The sequence below is a fragment of the Ursus americanus genome, chromosome 34 (assembly GCF_024610735.1).
Source record: "Ursus americanus isolate L20-20 chromosome 34, mUrsAme1.1.p, whole genome shotgun sequence".
Lineage (NCBI taxonomy): Eukaryota > Metazoa > Chordata > Mammalia > Carnivora > Ursidae > Ursus > Ursus americanus.
In genome coordinates this window covers 8,122,184-8,138,651 of record NC_142160.1, presented here as the reverse complement: position 1 = coordinate 8,138,651, position 16,468 = coordinate 8,122,184, and the positions used below count along the sequence as shown (strand labels likewise).

At 44.9% G+C, this 16,468-nt stretch overlaps 1 long non-coding RNA gene across 2 annotated transcripts in view; it reads right to left on the bottom strand.

The window, feature by feature from the left end:
• Window positions 1–10,944: 10,944 nt before the first annotated feature.
• The window catches only part of LOC123776443 (uncharacterized), a 258,350-nt gene continuing 252,826 nt past the window's right edge, over window positions 10,945–16,468 (bottom strand). The window contains exons 18-19 of one of the 2 annotated variants that reach the window (XR_015722903.1): window positions 14,857–15,057; window positions 10,945–13,942 (exon numbers count right to left, since the gene is read on the bottom strand). This is a non-coding gene — a long non-coding RNA (uncharacterized LOC123776443). Of the gene's footprint in view, window positions 15,058–16,468 lie in introns of both variants that reach the window. The other variant, XR_015722904.1, reaches the window with a different exon arrangement.

Sequence of the window (16,468 nt, the reverse complement as noted above, 5' to 3'; positions counted from 1 at the left end):
CTAAAGACGCTGCCACCTTGACTGGCAAGGTCAATAAATACTGGTCTGAGCCACTGAGAGGAAACTCTCCAGGGACATAAATGTCGCTTAAAAAACAGGGAGCGTCCTTTGGAGGCCAATGACCCAATCTGCCCTCCTAGCAAACACTGGTCTTGACATCGATGGGAAGAATAGGTTGGCTCCCAGTAGAGATCAAGTGAAGAACAGATAGTGTGGTAGAAAGAGCAGGAGGCTTGGAGCCTATTGGAGACGGGTTTGTGTGCGTGCTCTGGACTTGCCCATTTGCGCTCAGTGATGATTCATTTCAGTTTCCTTGTAGGTAACATTAAAAAAGATTCCTATCCGGGCACCTGGGTGGCTCAGTCCGTTAAGCATCTGCTTTCAGCTCAGGTCATGATCCCAGGGTCCTGGGATTGAGCCCCCTGTCGGGCTCCCTGCTCAGTGGGGAGCCTGCTTCTCCCTGTCCCATTCCCCCTACTCATGTTCCCTCTCTCGCTGCTTCTCTGTCTGTCAAATAAAAATAAAATCCCATCATGGTGTTTGAGAGAGGGCTGAGTGAGATAAGACATATAACAGAGCCTGGTATGTTGCAGGTACTCAAAATGTGATCGCCAGTAGTGTTCCTTTCTGTCTGGACCCATGTGAAGTGAAGGCCATGGGACTCCAAGGCATCCAGCCAGTCACTGAGCCTTGACTTATATACAGCTTTTCACATTCCGATGGAAATAATCTAGGAGGCTCTAGTTTGGGGAAACTATGAAATAAAGGACTAGAGGCAGATCCCGTGACTCTGAGAGCCTTCTTCACACTATTTTATGCATGAGGACTTGTGACTGATTCTAGAAACATCATGTGTTCAGAGACCAGCACACCCATTCTGTGTGTTTCTGATGTTGACTCCAGGACTTACTATCATTAAACTGTTCAAAGGATCATAGTCACAAAGGATTTTGTTTCTGGAAAAAGTTTTCAACATGTTGCTTCACCTTATGTATAAAAGATGGAAACCACATTTCTCTTTTAAAAACCCACCGCTTGATTAATTTCTCCTTGCCCCGCTCTATGCTTAATAGCTGGATGATTTGGGTATCGCTTTGCAATTCAAAGTCTTAGCTTTCCAGAGACGCTTTTTGATTTGATGTTCCAGGTGGCTGAGAAGAAATGGACATTAAGTGATTGCTCACGGCTTTGAAAGGTCATGATCCGCTTCATGCGGGCTAGAGAATGTCAGTCTGCACCTGAACTTTAAGCCTCATATTTTTCTGATTATGGATCTAAATCATGAGACCTTGGCAAGTAGCTCATTCGCGTGCATGTCCAATGCTCAAGGCAGGACCCGGAGCTGATGGGCACTTCCGTGACTGGCATTTCAGATGTGTATTTATTTCCTTTCTCCCTTAACTCCCACATCAAAGGAATTTGAACAGTTTGGCTGGTGGGCAAAAGGGAAAGCAATTCCTCACTTTACCTGTAATCATTTGCACCTTTAGAGCCCTCAAAATGTGTTATTCTTTCACAACTCAAATTTTGCACATAATCCATTTACTTGGGATAAAGTAATGGACACACTTCGAGAAAGTATTGCAAGAATTATGGATGCAAGCGCTTAAAGCCTTGTACAATAAAAATCCATAAAGTTCATAATATACTGTTATTTTTGGGGTAGCATCAAGTCATTGATCTAATCAGGAACAGTTTTGAACATTATGAACTATTCTTTGCATCTAGTATTTGGTACAGATAAAAATACTTTCTAATTAAAATTTTGCCCACAGAAACTGCATCTTTCATACGCTTCAAGTCAAGAAGTAGATTCACGTGTTTGTGTGACGGATGTTTGAGACTCTCTTGTGTGTGAAGCCTTGAACTAGCATTTTAAAGATTTTATTTATTTATTTTAGAGAGAGATGGAGAGTTTGAGCCAGGGGAGGGGCAGCAGGAGAGGGAGCGTGAGAATCTCAAGCAGACTCCATGTGCCGAGCATGGAGCGGATGCGGGGCTCGATCCCAGGACCCCGAGATCATGACGTGAGCTGAAACCAAGGAGTCGGATGCTTAATCGACTGAACCATCCAGGTGCCCCTTGAACTAGCATTTTAAAGGGTATCATTATAGGTGAACATACAACAAATTTTATACACACCTACATAAAAAAAATTACAGAATGTTGTATGTATTACCAGGGAAGTAGTATGCAGGGATGGTGAACTTTGTGAGGTGATCTATTCTAGATGGAACAGTCAAGGAAGGATGCCGTAGGATTTAAGTGAAGTGACCTCTAACGTGAGACCTAGAATGAGAAGCCACCTATCTGGAGTGTAGCAGGAAAGGTCGATTTGGCAGAGGAAAAGCAAGTATAGAATCTTTGCAAGGGAGCTGGGCGTGTTGGAGAAACGCACTGTGGTGTGAGCGGAGAAGCATGAGCGAGGAGAAGAGTAGAATGCTACCGGCTGGGTTTTCCGATGATCCCTTTTTGTTAGGATGTGAAGAAGGTGGGGCTCAGGGAGCAACCGTTCGGGGATAGAGAAGCAGTGAATGACAAACCTGGGCATGACATCTTGGCCTTCTGATTGTAAATCCCAAGCCTGTTCCGCTCTTCTAAGGACAGGGAGATGAGGGCAAAGATGGACAACAGATGCCAGAGTCATTGGGCCTGGCCCCTTGAAAATCTGTAGTAATGGAAGACATGGATTTACTATATGCTTTCTTATCAATTAATTGATCCATGAGTCCTGACAAAGTTCTAGTACAGTAAAAATGAAGAAAAAAGTTATGGCAAACCAAAGTAGCAATCAGCTACTCTTTTCTTTGAAAAGAAAAAACCTAGAAATGACTACAAGGAGGCAGAGGTATATAATATATAACTTAGAACATAACACTGTAATAGCAACGCCGGCGCATCTTCCTCAACGTCGTCGACTGCTGGGAGCCGCTGGGGACCTAGTTGGTTGGTTAGCTAGTGAGTAAGTAGGTTCCACACCCAGTGTGGAGCCCAACATGGGGCTCGAACTCATAACCTTGAGACCAAGACCTGAGCTGAAATCAAGAGTGGGCTGCTTAACCAACTGAGCCACCCAGGCACCCCTGCTGGGGACCTCTTAGTTACTGTATTTATCGTTGAGTTGGTAAAACACATGCAAATTGTCGTATCTAGGATTTCAAGTTTCTGTATTCTGTGGTATTTTGTCTTGATTGTGAAGTAAAATCATTTTAATTCTAAGATGTAGCAGATGCTTCTGGAATTGGGTATTGTGCTAACTGGAAAAGGCCACCCCTGTAGGAGAAAAGTGGCGTAGCATTATCCCCGGACTTGCTAAACGTCAGAGCTACCAAGAATCTTAACTGGGGTCCGAGGGGCTGGGATGCTGGCATTTGCAAACTCACTACCACCTGAAAGAGGGGTACCAGTAGGAATTGTAAGGGCTGGCTGGTTGGCAGGCTCAACATGACCAAGCACTAATTCAGGGCATAATGTACAACCCTAAAGGCCTCTCTTCTGGCCTTAAAGAGACCCTCCACTACTGTTAGCAGAAGGCAGATTGGGGTGAAACTCAGGCCAGGGACCTAACTGTGAGTGAAATTGCAGAGAAGGCTTGATACCCGGACCTCACCAAATCCCATAATGCTGAAGCGGGGCATGGAGAGGCAAAGAATGGGACGGGGACGTTTACATGGAAGAATTTGAGAACCCCACATTATCAAAATCCCCTTTGCATTCTCCATGCCTTCAGAAGTGGCCCATTATTCCTCGCCCAAAAAATGTTACAAAGATTTCCATGAGGCAGATGCCTTATAAAATGATAACTTTCCTTCGTCAAGATTTGTCCTCTCTTATGACATCCAGGGCAATAACCAGGATCAACTCACAACGTTGCCCAACTGGTAAAATACTGTTGGGAGTATTCAAGTAAGACACGCAAGTGTTGTAGTTTTGTGTTGCTGTTGTAACCAGTTACCACACATTTGCAAAATTAAGCTACACAAATTCGTTATCTGACATTTCTGTAGGTCAGAAGTCGGGCACAGTCTCACGAGGCTGGAAGCAAGGTGTTGGCGGGGCTGCGCTCCTTTCGGGAGGCTCTGGGAGAGCCTCTATTTCCTTGCTGTTTCCAGCTCCTAGAGGCTGCCTGCATTGGCTCATGGCCCCGTCTCCCCCTTCAGCACCAGCAAGGGCAGGTTCAGTCCGTTTTGCTTCACGGTGATCGTCTCTTGGGCCTCCCTCTTCTGCCTGTTAGGACTCCGTACACGGAGCCCGCGCAGCTAATCCAGTGCTCTCTCTATCTTAAAGCGAGCTGACCAGCCACCGTAATTCTACCTGTAACTTTAATTCTTCTTTGCCATAGAAGGTAGCAAATGCCTGGGCTTCAGGGATTAGGATTAGGCATGTTGGAGAGGTTGTTATTCTGCCTACCACCAAATCTAAAGATGCTAACATTAGTGTCTGATACATGGTAAATGCTTAGTAAACGTTTACTATTCCCTGTTTCTAATCCTTGGGCTCCTGCTTTCAGGTGGAAAAAACCACAACCCTCTGAATCAGAGGCATCTCAAACCTAGTGCTCTCCCCCGTTCGCAGTAAGATTCTTCTCTTCTACTTCTTTCTCCGATGTCCCCGAACTACCATTTCCCTCCAGTCTCTGAGTCATCACCAGCAGATGATTTTGTTGCCTACTTGGAACAAGAAACTGAAGCCATCTGGCTTTGAACCCCTGGTGCTCGCACCCACATAGTTACCCACCCTGGCTCCCATTCCTGGATCTTTCCCCACCGTGATGGAGGATTGGAGCTCCTCCCTCTTACTCACGGTCAACCCCTCCACCCATATTCTTGGTGCCCCCATCGGCTTGAGGACATTGCTCCCATCCTCTCTTCTCTCTACTCTGGACCGTTACACTCTCCTTGGGCTGCTGTCTGTAATCTCTTGCTTTCCACAACCAGCTTCTGTGGCACTCTTCTCTCCTGGTTCTCCTTCTACCTCTCGTATCACTTCCTGATCCCCTGCAGTCTCCACTTGCCCCTTAGTTTGTGGACTATCCCGGATCCTGTCCTCGGTTCCTGCTGCTCTCATTTCATTGTAAGGATATGCCCCGTGATCCCCACCTGACGCATGGTGCTCGCTGTTTCCATGTTCCACGACGACTCAGCAATTCCAGGAAGCCTTCCTGCGCTCTCTCGTCCGCGCTTTGCCTTTAAGTTTCATGAACATCTGTATTTAAGAATTCACGTCGTAATATATTGAAATCCTATCTTAGCCGGTCTGTCTTCCCTGTGATACTGTCTGATACACCGGGACAAAGACTTTAGTGATCTTTCTTTTTCTAGTGCCAACTGCAGAGGCCGGCACACAGTTAACTCTTGTTATAAGTTTGATAGTTTATCTATTTTGAATAGAATAATAGACAATGCCAAATTGATAAAGTCCTGCACTTACTCTGTCACATGGAAACTCTTTTGTAAAGTAAAATAACTTATTTCCTAACAAAAGTTACTAGTGGCATTTGATTTTGCTTATATACACAAAGAAAGCAAAACTAACTTTTTTTGCTGGGCTGGTTAAAGTATAGCCATAAACAATATGGTATCAAGTAACTTTTCAAATACCAGTTTCCAATTTCTATACTCAGAATGCTCTCACTGACCCATTTTTGGAACTGCATTTATGGAAATGTTCTTAGATTTTTGCAGTGCTCCCGTGGCTCTGAATGTCCATAACAGGGCTTTTTGTGACGGATGGCTGATTAAAAACTCTGACAGACGCGAGCTGAGGTCAGATTCACACATGACTTACTATAGCCCCCACCTAAGTCGGTCCTTTTAATGACAATGAAATTCGGTAACTTAGTTCTTCAATTTTCTATTTATGTCAGGAAATCAAGGAGGAGTAGACACCTTTTTTTTTTTCTCTCTCTCTCCTGACCTTTTTCTCTTGCCTCTGCTGTAAAATTGTCGAAGTCCCCTGGAATAGTGGCTCAGGTTTCCTTGGAAGGGATGCATGTTTTATTGGCGGATACAGTGATATATCCGCATGCTGGATAGAAGTTTGCAAAGCCCTTCGTCTAGACAGAGTTTGCACAAACAAGAGAAAACACTTGGAATAAATGGCAGCCTGTAAATGCAGCTGCTTGAGCTGCTTTTCGAATCTGGGAAAACCTGAGTTAAGAAATGGTGTTCAGGAGAATTAGCTTGTGGTTCAACCTAACTGTGTACTCGGCCTTCCTTTTCTATATCAAGCATATCGAGTCATCCATCTCCAGAGACCTGGGTGGCTTCCGATAATGGCAACCTATTTAGGTCACCTGTGGAGTAACTCACGGGTTGTTTGTTCACCTGGCATCGCGGGATGGGAACTGTCCCCGCTTGCTTTGTCCGGACAGGAAGCACTCAATAAATATCTGGTGAAATAAATCCAGGTCAGACAATGTCCCTGATGCAGGAATGCAAAGATAAATAAGACACATTTCTGGCCTGGAGGAATTTACAATGTGGCAGGAAAAAAAAAATCCGCGACACTAACGGAAGGGGAAAATGAAATACGGTAGCAGCAAAGAGTTATGGGAATCTAGGAAAGGGTAAGAGTAATGGTTAGGTGGCATCAGAGGATTCACAGAAAAGGTGACATCCTTCAAGACCCAGTAGGCAGAGAGGCGAGGGGAGACAGGAGAGGGTGGTTTGGAAGCACGCGGGGGGTCTCTGTGAGTGAGCGCATGGAGGGTCTTCGTGGAGCTTGATGTAGTTTAGTTTGGATGAAGCACGAAGATGCTAAAAGGGGGGCAATGAATCAGGTCTAGAAAAGCAGATTGAGGCTGGGTTGTGAGAAGCATCATAAATCATACAAAGCAGTGTGAATTTCATTTTCCCCATCGAAAATTCCATTTTTAAAGCTCCATGCTGCCGGTGAGACTGGGTTTCCCAGAGGCTGTTGCTGGGCACGTGAGTTCTGTAGGACGTTCGTAGGGGTGATCCCCAAATACTGTTCAGCTTTCAGTTAAAGGTGGGAAGGCGGTCGCCTGGAGCAGATAGAACGGAGCCCCATTGTGAGAAGGAACATTGGCAGGGCATTTCCTCAAACGTGTACAGTCCATCCATCTCTTAGATAAATGAACTTGAACCAAATTAAACTGCATACTTAGGCCAAATAGTCCTGCCGCCCCCCCACCCCCGATGGATATTACTGTTGTGTTTTTCAGGGAAATGAGATGGGCCTGCACTGAGAATTGTAATAGGAAATGGTTTGAGGAGATGTTTATGTGTGCTTTGTCTGAACAGAGGGTTTGTCTTTATCTCAAAGGCAGTGGGAGTGTTGTAATTATGTGTCCTTCTTTGTCACCAACACCAGGAAACCCAGAGCCAGATTTGTGGTTCACTTGCAAAGGAGGGTCCTTAGGGCATGTGTTCTCGGGTTGTAACTGAACTCGGGATTTTGTTTGACTTCTTATTTTTGTATTCCTTTTGCTTGCTGCTTATTTGATCCTAGTGCAAGCTTTTGTAACCCTCTCTGATCTTCTCTGGAAGAAGAGCTGGGATTAGGAGAGACCTCGAATGTACATCCCTTACCGCGATGCCTGGCATACAACACAGACCAAACGAGGACTTTTTGTTTCTGTGGTTTTTATCAGTCCCACCTCCTCCGTTGTAGTGTCGACAGAAATGGAGAGAGAGCATATATAAACAGGTGGAAATGCTGTCCAAAATCTTGTTGTCATAGTCTTAAGTCCCATTAAGCACACAGAGAAGTGGACAAGCGTGAGTTGAACAGTTAGCGATTGCAAGTCTCCAGTCTTGTGCTGGGAAAGGGACGAGTGGCTAAGTCAGAGAGAATGGCAAATGGAGCTTCTAATCCAATTAGGGAGCTACGGTGTCACTAGGGGCCTCAGGATCCTCCTCTGTAAAATGGGAATAATAACAAAACTTAGTTTCCAGAGTCATCGTAAGGATTCTGACTTTGTATATGTAAAGGGCTACAAATAATGTCTGGCACATAAGCGCTCAGTTAATATCAGCAGGGGCTTTGAAAATTCAGACAAGTGGGAAATCACGGCCAGCTGAAGTCATCCAGGAAGGCTTCCCAGAGGGGGTGGGCTTTGAACTAGACTTGGTAGGATGGAGGGAATTCGAGTAGGCAGAGAGGAGCAAGGAGGTTGATCTTTTCCAGAATTCAGTTTAAAAAGCAGAGAGGAGGGGGCACATCCGGTGAGAAAGAGACCTCAGGAAATCAGAATTGGTGAAGGGGGCTGTTAGGTGGCAAAGCGTGCAAAGGCCCCTGTTTTTTGTGCCCTCTCGTGCCCTCCTTGAGCTCGAATGCCCTGCCTCACCGTGGGCCTTCCCCTAAGCACCCCGAGGGAAAATCGACGCTCTTCTCTGGGAGACACTCTGAGCGCTCCTCTGAAGGTTTCCTCTACCTTGTAGCCACCAGGAAAATCACCTCAGGGCGGTGGGCATTGGAGGGAATTGCAGCCCCTGGCCGCTCCCCCGCTAAATTCCAGACTCTGCAAACCCTGACTCTATTTCGGGCATTCGAGACCTTAGGAAGAAAAGTGCAGGAAATGTGAAAAGAGAAGGTGGCAGCAGCAAGCCCATCTGCGCAGACGCTGAAAGGCTTTGGTTACAGAACGTGAGAGAAGCTCGGTGGGCCCTGCAGGGGTGGCTGGACGGGCTCCAGCGAGGGGCACCCAGAAAGCACCCAAGACGGCCATGGCCCTTTCAGACACCAGGGTCGCCGGGCTCCTGGCCTCCGACTGTCTGTTTCAAGAGAAGAAAATCTATTTTTAAGTGCATCCCCTAGTCTGGTATTTCTAGACTCCTTAAGATTGGGAGGGGAGAAGAGGAAAGACTGATTTAGATAATTTCTCTCTGTACCAAGAAGAACCCGATGTGGAACTGCAGCCGTGAAACGTGCGTCTGGTGTGGCTGACGCGGGCCGGCCCGCAACCCTGTGCCCGCTGGGACAGAAGCCGTAGAAACAAGTATGAGGATACGGAGTAGAGTGAAATCCCAATTCCAGTTAGCTGTTGGTTTATCCCGACGCATTCCAAGATTATGTGAGCTTGCCGAAGTTCAAGGTGAGAAGCCCAGCCCTGCGAGTGAGCACCCACGGACACGCTGGGCATCACATTTCTTAGAGCAAAGGCTAGACCCTTCTAGAGGGAGACTTCGTCACTTAAAAAAAAAAAGTTCCTTTCTGCGGTGCGACACCATCCTGAGTGGGGAAAAGCGCATGAATCAAGCCGGCGATTCACTTGACTCAAACCTACATTCCGCGTTTCTGTCACTGTTCCCCACGCCACAGGAGACACGTTCTCAAAGGGGACTTTTCTACATTAAAATGTTTATTGGGGTATAAGATACAGATATGCGCACCGATCATAAATACAGAGCTGGCTGGATTTTCACGGTGTGAAAACGTCCACGCCGCCAGCATCCAGATCAAGAAACAGGACATTACTGGGATCCCCGAGGCCCCTAGCAGTTACCCTGGACCTTTGAGGCTAACTACTCACAGGACTTCTACCACCGCAGATGACTTCGGCTGCTTTTGAGCCAGCGTAAACGGAATTACACGTCATTTACTCTTCCGTAAACTCTTTCACTCAACATTATATCTGTGAGATCGATTCACAACATTCATTCGCTCATTCTCGCATAGGATTGATTTATTTAAAATGCTGTGATTTACTTCTTCTATGGTGACCGGGCCTTTGGGTTCTTTCTGGTTTGGGACTAACTCACTTAATGCTGCTGGGAACATTCTTGTACATGGCTGGTGTGTGTTGGGGTTGGACCAGGAGCGGAGCTGCTGGGTACGTATTGAGTGGGCCATTCACTGGAAACTGTAAGGAGGCTAGACACTGGACTAAAACCATTGGAAAACCCCAGTCCTTGTTTGCAAGGACCTCGCCATCCAGCGAAGGGCAGAGCTGAGCTGGCACATACTCTAGGATGTTGGGAGGGGGCATGGACCGGAGCACCTGGGATGGGGGGGGGGAGGCAGGGGAGGGGGGAGTCTTCCCAAGGGGAATGACAGTCAAATTGACTTTTGAAGCATGAAAAGATATTGAAGGAAGGATAAATTGGAGTGGGCAAGAGAAGCGCGTATAGAAAAGCAGGAACAAGTGAGGAAGAAGGTCAAGTCCACAGACGGTGTGTTAGAGCAATAGAGGAAGGTCAGAAATGTCTGGTGAAGGTCAAGGCTGACTAGACAAGTTGAGGGCACAGCACAAAGTACCTTACTTTCCATCTACAGAATACTCACATTCTCCTGCATGGGTTGGGAAGCTGCAGAAGATTCTAGGGCCAAGGAGGGTCAAGATCCATTCATTCAGGTGGCTCCGTGGAGACAGGACTGGAGAAGGGCGTGGAAGCTGCAAAGGGGAAGGGAGTGTGGTATCTCAGCAGATGGAAACTAGGTGAGTCTTTGAAGTCTGGTTTTGGCCGAGATTCAGACCAAGAATCTGGATGGCTTCTAATGGAATATGGAGGATGTGCACGGGGAGGGGTGACTGTGTGCGCCAAGTTTCAATGTGCAGAAACCACACACATTCATACAGAAAGCTTCTGGGGCCAGGAGGCCCCCTGCTGACAACCAGCCTGGAGTAGGCAAGGAGCCCTCTGCTTGAAAGAGGAGACAGAGGCAAAGCATATGTGTGGGGAATGCATGCCAAACGCGAGTGCACTGCAGCATGGGTCTGAAACAGGGGTGCCAAGATCTCCTTGCTCTCCACCCCTCTGCAGACCCAGATGCAATACTGAGTGGAGACAGACACGTTCTCATCTCGCCTGGCTTCCCGATAGACTCAGGAGAGGATTCCAGAAAAGTCTCCTAGCTTTCTGTGATTGAAGTCATAAATTCCGTAGTAATATTTTATGCATACTTAGCTAACAAACACAGTGGCTTGGATGGAGCCCAGAGACTTGGTGTTAGGACTCTGAATGAATACTTGACATGGCATGAGAGGTATATAAAATGAAATTTAATAATCAGGATTTTACCATTATATTTCCTTCTAGTATAAAATTGATACTATATTAGAAAATAGGAAAAAATTCATAAAAGCAGAAAACAATTGCCCTTTATTCCACTGGCCAAAGAAAAGCACTGTTGAGAGATTTTTTCCTCCTCTCCTTCCCCACTTCCTTGCTATAGAAATGCCCACATTTCTATAAAGTTGTAATCATAATGTACCCTTCATTTTTGCCATAAGCGGCGTTATCTGCTTGCTTAAAAATTTTTATGACCACAATTTTCCCTTTATTAATAAAATTAAATTGCAAAACTTACAGAAAATACTCTGCAAAAAAGAAAAACGCAAGTTCCCACCACCCAGAAATAATCATTCTCAATTCTTAGTCTGTCCTGACATTGTATTCTTGTCCTGACATTGTATTCTTGTCCTGACATTGTATTCTTGTCCTGACATTGTATTCTTGTCCATATTACCTTCAATTTTGCCACTTTTAAATTATTACCTATGTATTATGAATATCTTTCCTAACTGTATTCCATTGTATAGCACCAGATTTTATTGGAATAATTCCTATTTGGGGACACATAAGTTGATTCTAAATTTTCTTAATATAAACAGTGCCACACTTGTCCAATTTTTAAGAATCTATACCCTTTACATGGAATTGCTGAGCCCAAAAGAAAAATCTACGTAAATTTTTAAGACTTTGGGTGTGTATTACCAAATATCTATCTAGGAAGTATGTACCAATTTGTACTGCCAACAGCAAAGCAGGGCCCATTTCTCTACAACTTTGCCAGTATTAGGCACTATCAATCTTAAAAAAAAATTAATGGAAGAAAATGGAATTTTATTAATTTATTTTGTTTATGGTGGTTTTTTTTTTCTTTTGTGAACTATCTGTTCAAAAACATCATTTTTTCTACCGGCCAGTTCTGTCCCGTGGATACGCTATTATTTATGCAAACATTCTCTATCCAAAAGGGAAAAGCAAAAATCTAAGGAGTTCAAGCCAAAGAGCAAACAGATTACTAGATGCGTGTACAACAATGTGGCCAAATCTCACTGCCCTCCATTTCTTCTGGAAACTTCTCGTTTTTTTGTGTGTTGGGGTACTTAGAAACCATTCTAATTATACTTAGTATTACTTTAATATAGAAATTAGCCTTTATTATAGCAGGTAAACAACCAGTAGTCTGAGAACAGATGTCCATAAAGGCAAAATAGACTACATTTCTGCTGTTTGTGTGGTAAGGTGTCTTTTTGTATTTCATATGAAATACCAAGTAAGAGAGGAATCGTGTCTCGCCACATGCTCTCAAAAGTGGGCCGTTCGTTCTTCCTTTCAAACACGCACACGGGATTCTGGAGGTCTGAGGCCGGACATGTCCTCGGATGCCAGTACGTACAGATACTCGAGGCAGAAGCAGGAATGGTGAGGTCAGAGACTCTTGTGCTAACTCCTTTGCCTTGTTCTTTGGGCATCACCTTCTGGCCCCATTTAGCATGAATCTCCTAGAGGTTGAAAAAAAAATTAGAAATCATCCTTGGTTTTGGATCAAACCTCTCCACGGTTTTTAGGGGGGAAGGATTTCACTAACACACACTGGAGATCAGTGTGTGTGAACGTGTGAACCTGTGTGTGTGCTTATGTATTTGGTGCTCAGGAATAAAAGGGTTTGAAACCTCCTTGATCATACCAGAAGTTTTGTTTTTGTTTTGTAACACATACTCCTGACCACCACCAAAGCGTCGGGGGTAAAACCGTAACACCATATTTTCATGTGCTTCTCAGGTGATTCTGCTGATCGGACAGATTCGTTTTCTGGTCTATTTTGCGGATGTCCTCTATGCTAAGGATCATTCCGTTCTGTTATCTGTTTTCTCTACTGGCTCTTCAACAAGTGTCTGCTTCACTGTTCAGCTTTTCATATGTGGAATCTACCAGGTTTGCATATTACGTGCAGGACTCAGTGGGCTGCTTCCGTGTGAGGTCTCAGGATTTTTCTTGGTTTTGGACAGTTCATAGCCATTTCAAATAAAGCACTGCTCTGTTCCCATGTTCTCTTTTTGAAATCCCATTGCAACTACATTCAAACTTCTAATTTAATCCTCCAAATCTCCAAACCCGTCTTCATGATTTCATCGTTGTTTCTCTCTCTGCCACACTCTGGGTAATTTCCTCAGATACAGCCTCCATGTCGTCAGTTCTCTAACTGTGCCAATCGCCCTCAAGGCTGGTCAGTGCTGAGTTTCATTTTGAATTGTGCTACTGGGTTGTCAAAACAGCCAATTCTTTTCTTGTTTTTTCCATGAGGGCTTTTTATTTCTCCCTTTAATCTCTTTCATGATGGTAAATGTACTTAATCTAGTAGTCGGAAGCTATCTATAAATGTATCTCAGGTTCTGGCGCTGCTATGCTTCCCCCATGTATCTATCGATTCTCCAATTTTGTGGACCTCTTCCCCGATTTGTACTTGGTGAGCATTTTTTCAGTTGAATGCTTGGGTACTTCAAGATGTGGTAGTAATCCTTCAGAGAAGTCTGACATTTGATTTTCTTTGGTGAAGCCCAGGGGTTTCACTGTTCAGAAATATTTATGGAGTCCATATTAACATCTTCATTTGAGGTACCGCTGCTATGAGGAGGGTCTAAAATTTGGGTGCCACACCTATGCCTAGAACAGATTTTTTAAATTGCCATTTATTGTGGGAAAATTTTCCCCACTCAGATATCTATCAGTGAGAAATGTGCTGGTAGCTTTAGTAAGTGAACCCTGCTTTATGGTTCCCTCACAGAGCGGGAGCAGGTCTTCCTTGGTTCTAGAGTGAATTTCGGTTCCGACTCCTTACCTTCCTCAGGCCCAAGGGCCATGTCTGATATCCTCTGTTCGGGCCTCGACTCCTGTACTTCATTTTTGGCACATGAGAGATTTGTGTCTCCGTTTCTCAGTCTCTGTCTCTCTCTCCCCTTCCTCCTTGCCTATATGTAAAAGAGTGTCATCGGATTTTTAGCCAGCATTTTCATGTGTCTGTAGCACACAGAAGTTAGGAAAGCGGGGTGAAGTACATGGAATGAGAATGAGAAAGCATTATCGGGCAGGTCTGGAGACCGCCAACGGACGCAGTAAAAGACACACGAGTTGGAACTGTGGCTTCACCCCTTTCGGAGTAAGTTCGGTTGAGTCATTTAACCCTCTCTATGCTTTAGTCTTCTCAGCAGGGAAACAGGAAGAGTACTGGTGAGCTTCCTTAGATGCCCTCCTGTTTAAACTGATGCCATTTCTTCCGTCCTCCATTCCTACAAAAGCTGGGGAAGACTGCAAGTTTCTCATTCAATATTGTCCTTTAAAAAATAGCTAATGGATGTAGTGGTTGACTGAATGATCTTACTACTTTTCCTTTCGCCAATGTATTTCCACGTACCAATGGACTGAGAAAAACTCTGGTTAAAAAAAGCCAAACTGGAAAGAAATGATGAATTCCATTTTCTAAGAAGTTTGTTGCAAGGGAGTGAGAGGGGTGGACCCCCCCCCTTCTTGCTGTGCTCTCTCTCCCTGGAGTGCGAATGAGGGAAACTGTATATTGGTTCAGAGGTTCTGCTTGGGTAAAGGTTTAAGAGCCAATAAATCTGTCAGAGTAGATCTCAGGCTGAGCCCAGGTGAATAGGCTCACAGCAATTTTTCCAGAGCCTCAGGGTAGCAGGCAGCACAAGCAGAGAGGTCGCCGCTGCCTGCTCAGCCCCTGCCCGGGAGCTGAGACATCAGCCCACGGGAATAGGAGGAGCTTTTCCCAAAAAGTTGTGTTTACGGTGGTAAAATCCCTTGTCAAACAGCAGAGCACTCAGATTTAAAAAGCAATTAGAGAAAAAAACAAACAGAGGCACATAAAACTCACAGGTCCTCTCAGTGAGTCTGCGGGTTTGCAGACTCCAGGTGAACGTTACTGTTCATCGCGGAAGGCAGGTTGGTGGTATCCCTCGAGCCATTTAGTATACATGTCCTTTGTTTCCGCTCTCCACTTACGGAAACGTGTGTCATAGACAAACACAAAAGCACTAGGCTTGTCCAGGGTGGCTGAATGTCTCTCTGTTTTGCACTTTAATAATGACAAATTTAGAAGAGATTATAAAAATCTTACCAGGATACATTATACAATGGAATGTTCTGTAGGTACTCTACGTGCTCGTTTGGAGTGGTGCCTAAGAGCATGAACTTTGGAGCCGGACTGCCTGCGCTCCCGTGTGTCTGTTTAGCTGTGTAACACGGGGCAGACAGCTTCCCGTCCCTCTGACTCTGTTTGCTCACACCCACGAGTTAACAGGAACACCGGAGCCATAGGGTTGCCGTGAGCATCACAATGAGTTGATATGTAAAGGGCTTACAACAATGTCTGACTCATTGTCAAGTACTAAGCTATTGAGTATTATTGTTAATAACGGGGAATAGCAAGCTAAGGCTAACTGCTTGGGTCTGGGCATCGTACCTGTGGGGTTTGAGGTGGGAGCAAGCTCTGTGTTCATTTTCTACCATTTGGATTGGTTACTGTGTACACAACACTTCATTAAGAAAAATCATTATTCAGAAGTATACGGGATAGGAAGACAGTTGTTCTGAAAGTCTGGCTTAAAACAGGGACTTGAAACAATCATACGTACTGATGGCCGTATATTTAATGCATCAGGAACCAATTCCTGGGAGCAATCCCCTACATCTGTAGTGAGTTTTACACTCAGCAAACTGTTTTTATATTCATGAGTTCATTTAATCCAACTAACTGGATTATTTATGACTTCACTTAATCCCCATGAAGTGAATTTTCATACGTATTATTCCAAATAAATAGATGGGTGGGAGAGAGTGAGAGTGGATGGTTGCTTTAATTTTCCTCTGCTCATGGCAAAGCTGGGCAGGCAACAAAATCGAAGCTTCGAGTGTTAAGATCAGATACCTTCTGGGGAACAGAAGTAGATGAAAAGCCCGGTTTCTCCAGGCAAAGCTCTGTCCACCAAACCATAATTACCCTGTGGATTGACAGTTCCACCCTATGCATGAACACTATAAATATCTGGTTTGGCAAGAAGGTGGGTTTCTAGTGGGTCAACGGGAAAGAATAGCCGAAAAGAAAGCTCTCAAAGTTCATAAAGTAAGCTTGTGACTGCCTCAGGAGAAGATGACGAGCGACAGAACACGTAGTTGGCTTCTGGGCATAGAACCCTCAAGGGGGTAATGCTGGTAAGGTCAAACCCTAGAATAAGACAAAAAAAATGCTCAAAGTGGTGGAACCAACAGTATAATTAAAAAGAGTAGCTATGGGTTGTAGCAGAGGTCATTAAGACGACGAACTCATTTAAAGCAACAGGCCCAAAAGCCTGCTATCTCCGTGATAGATGTCTGTGTGATGTGGCAAGTTGCTTCTCTCTCTGCTTCTCTCACTTCTCAAGTGCCTTTAACGCACCCAAGTTGAATGAGATGGATAAGGTCATTGCTCTCAAGGAATTGCCATTCTG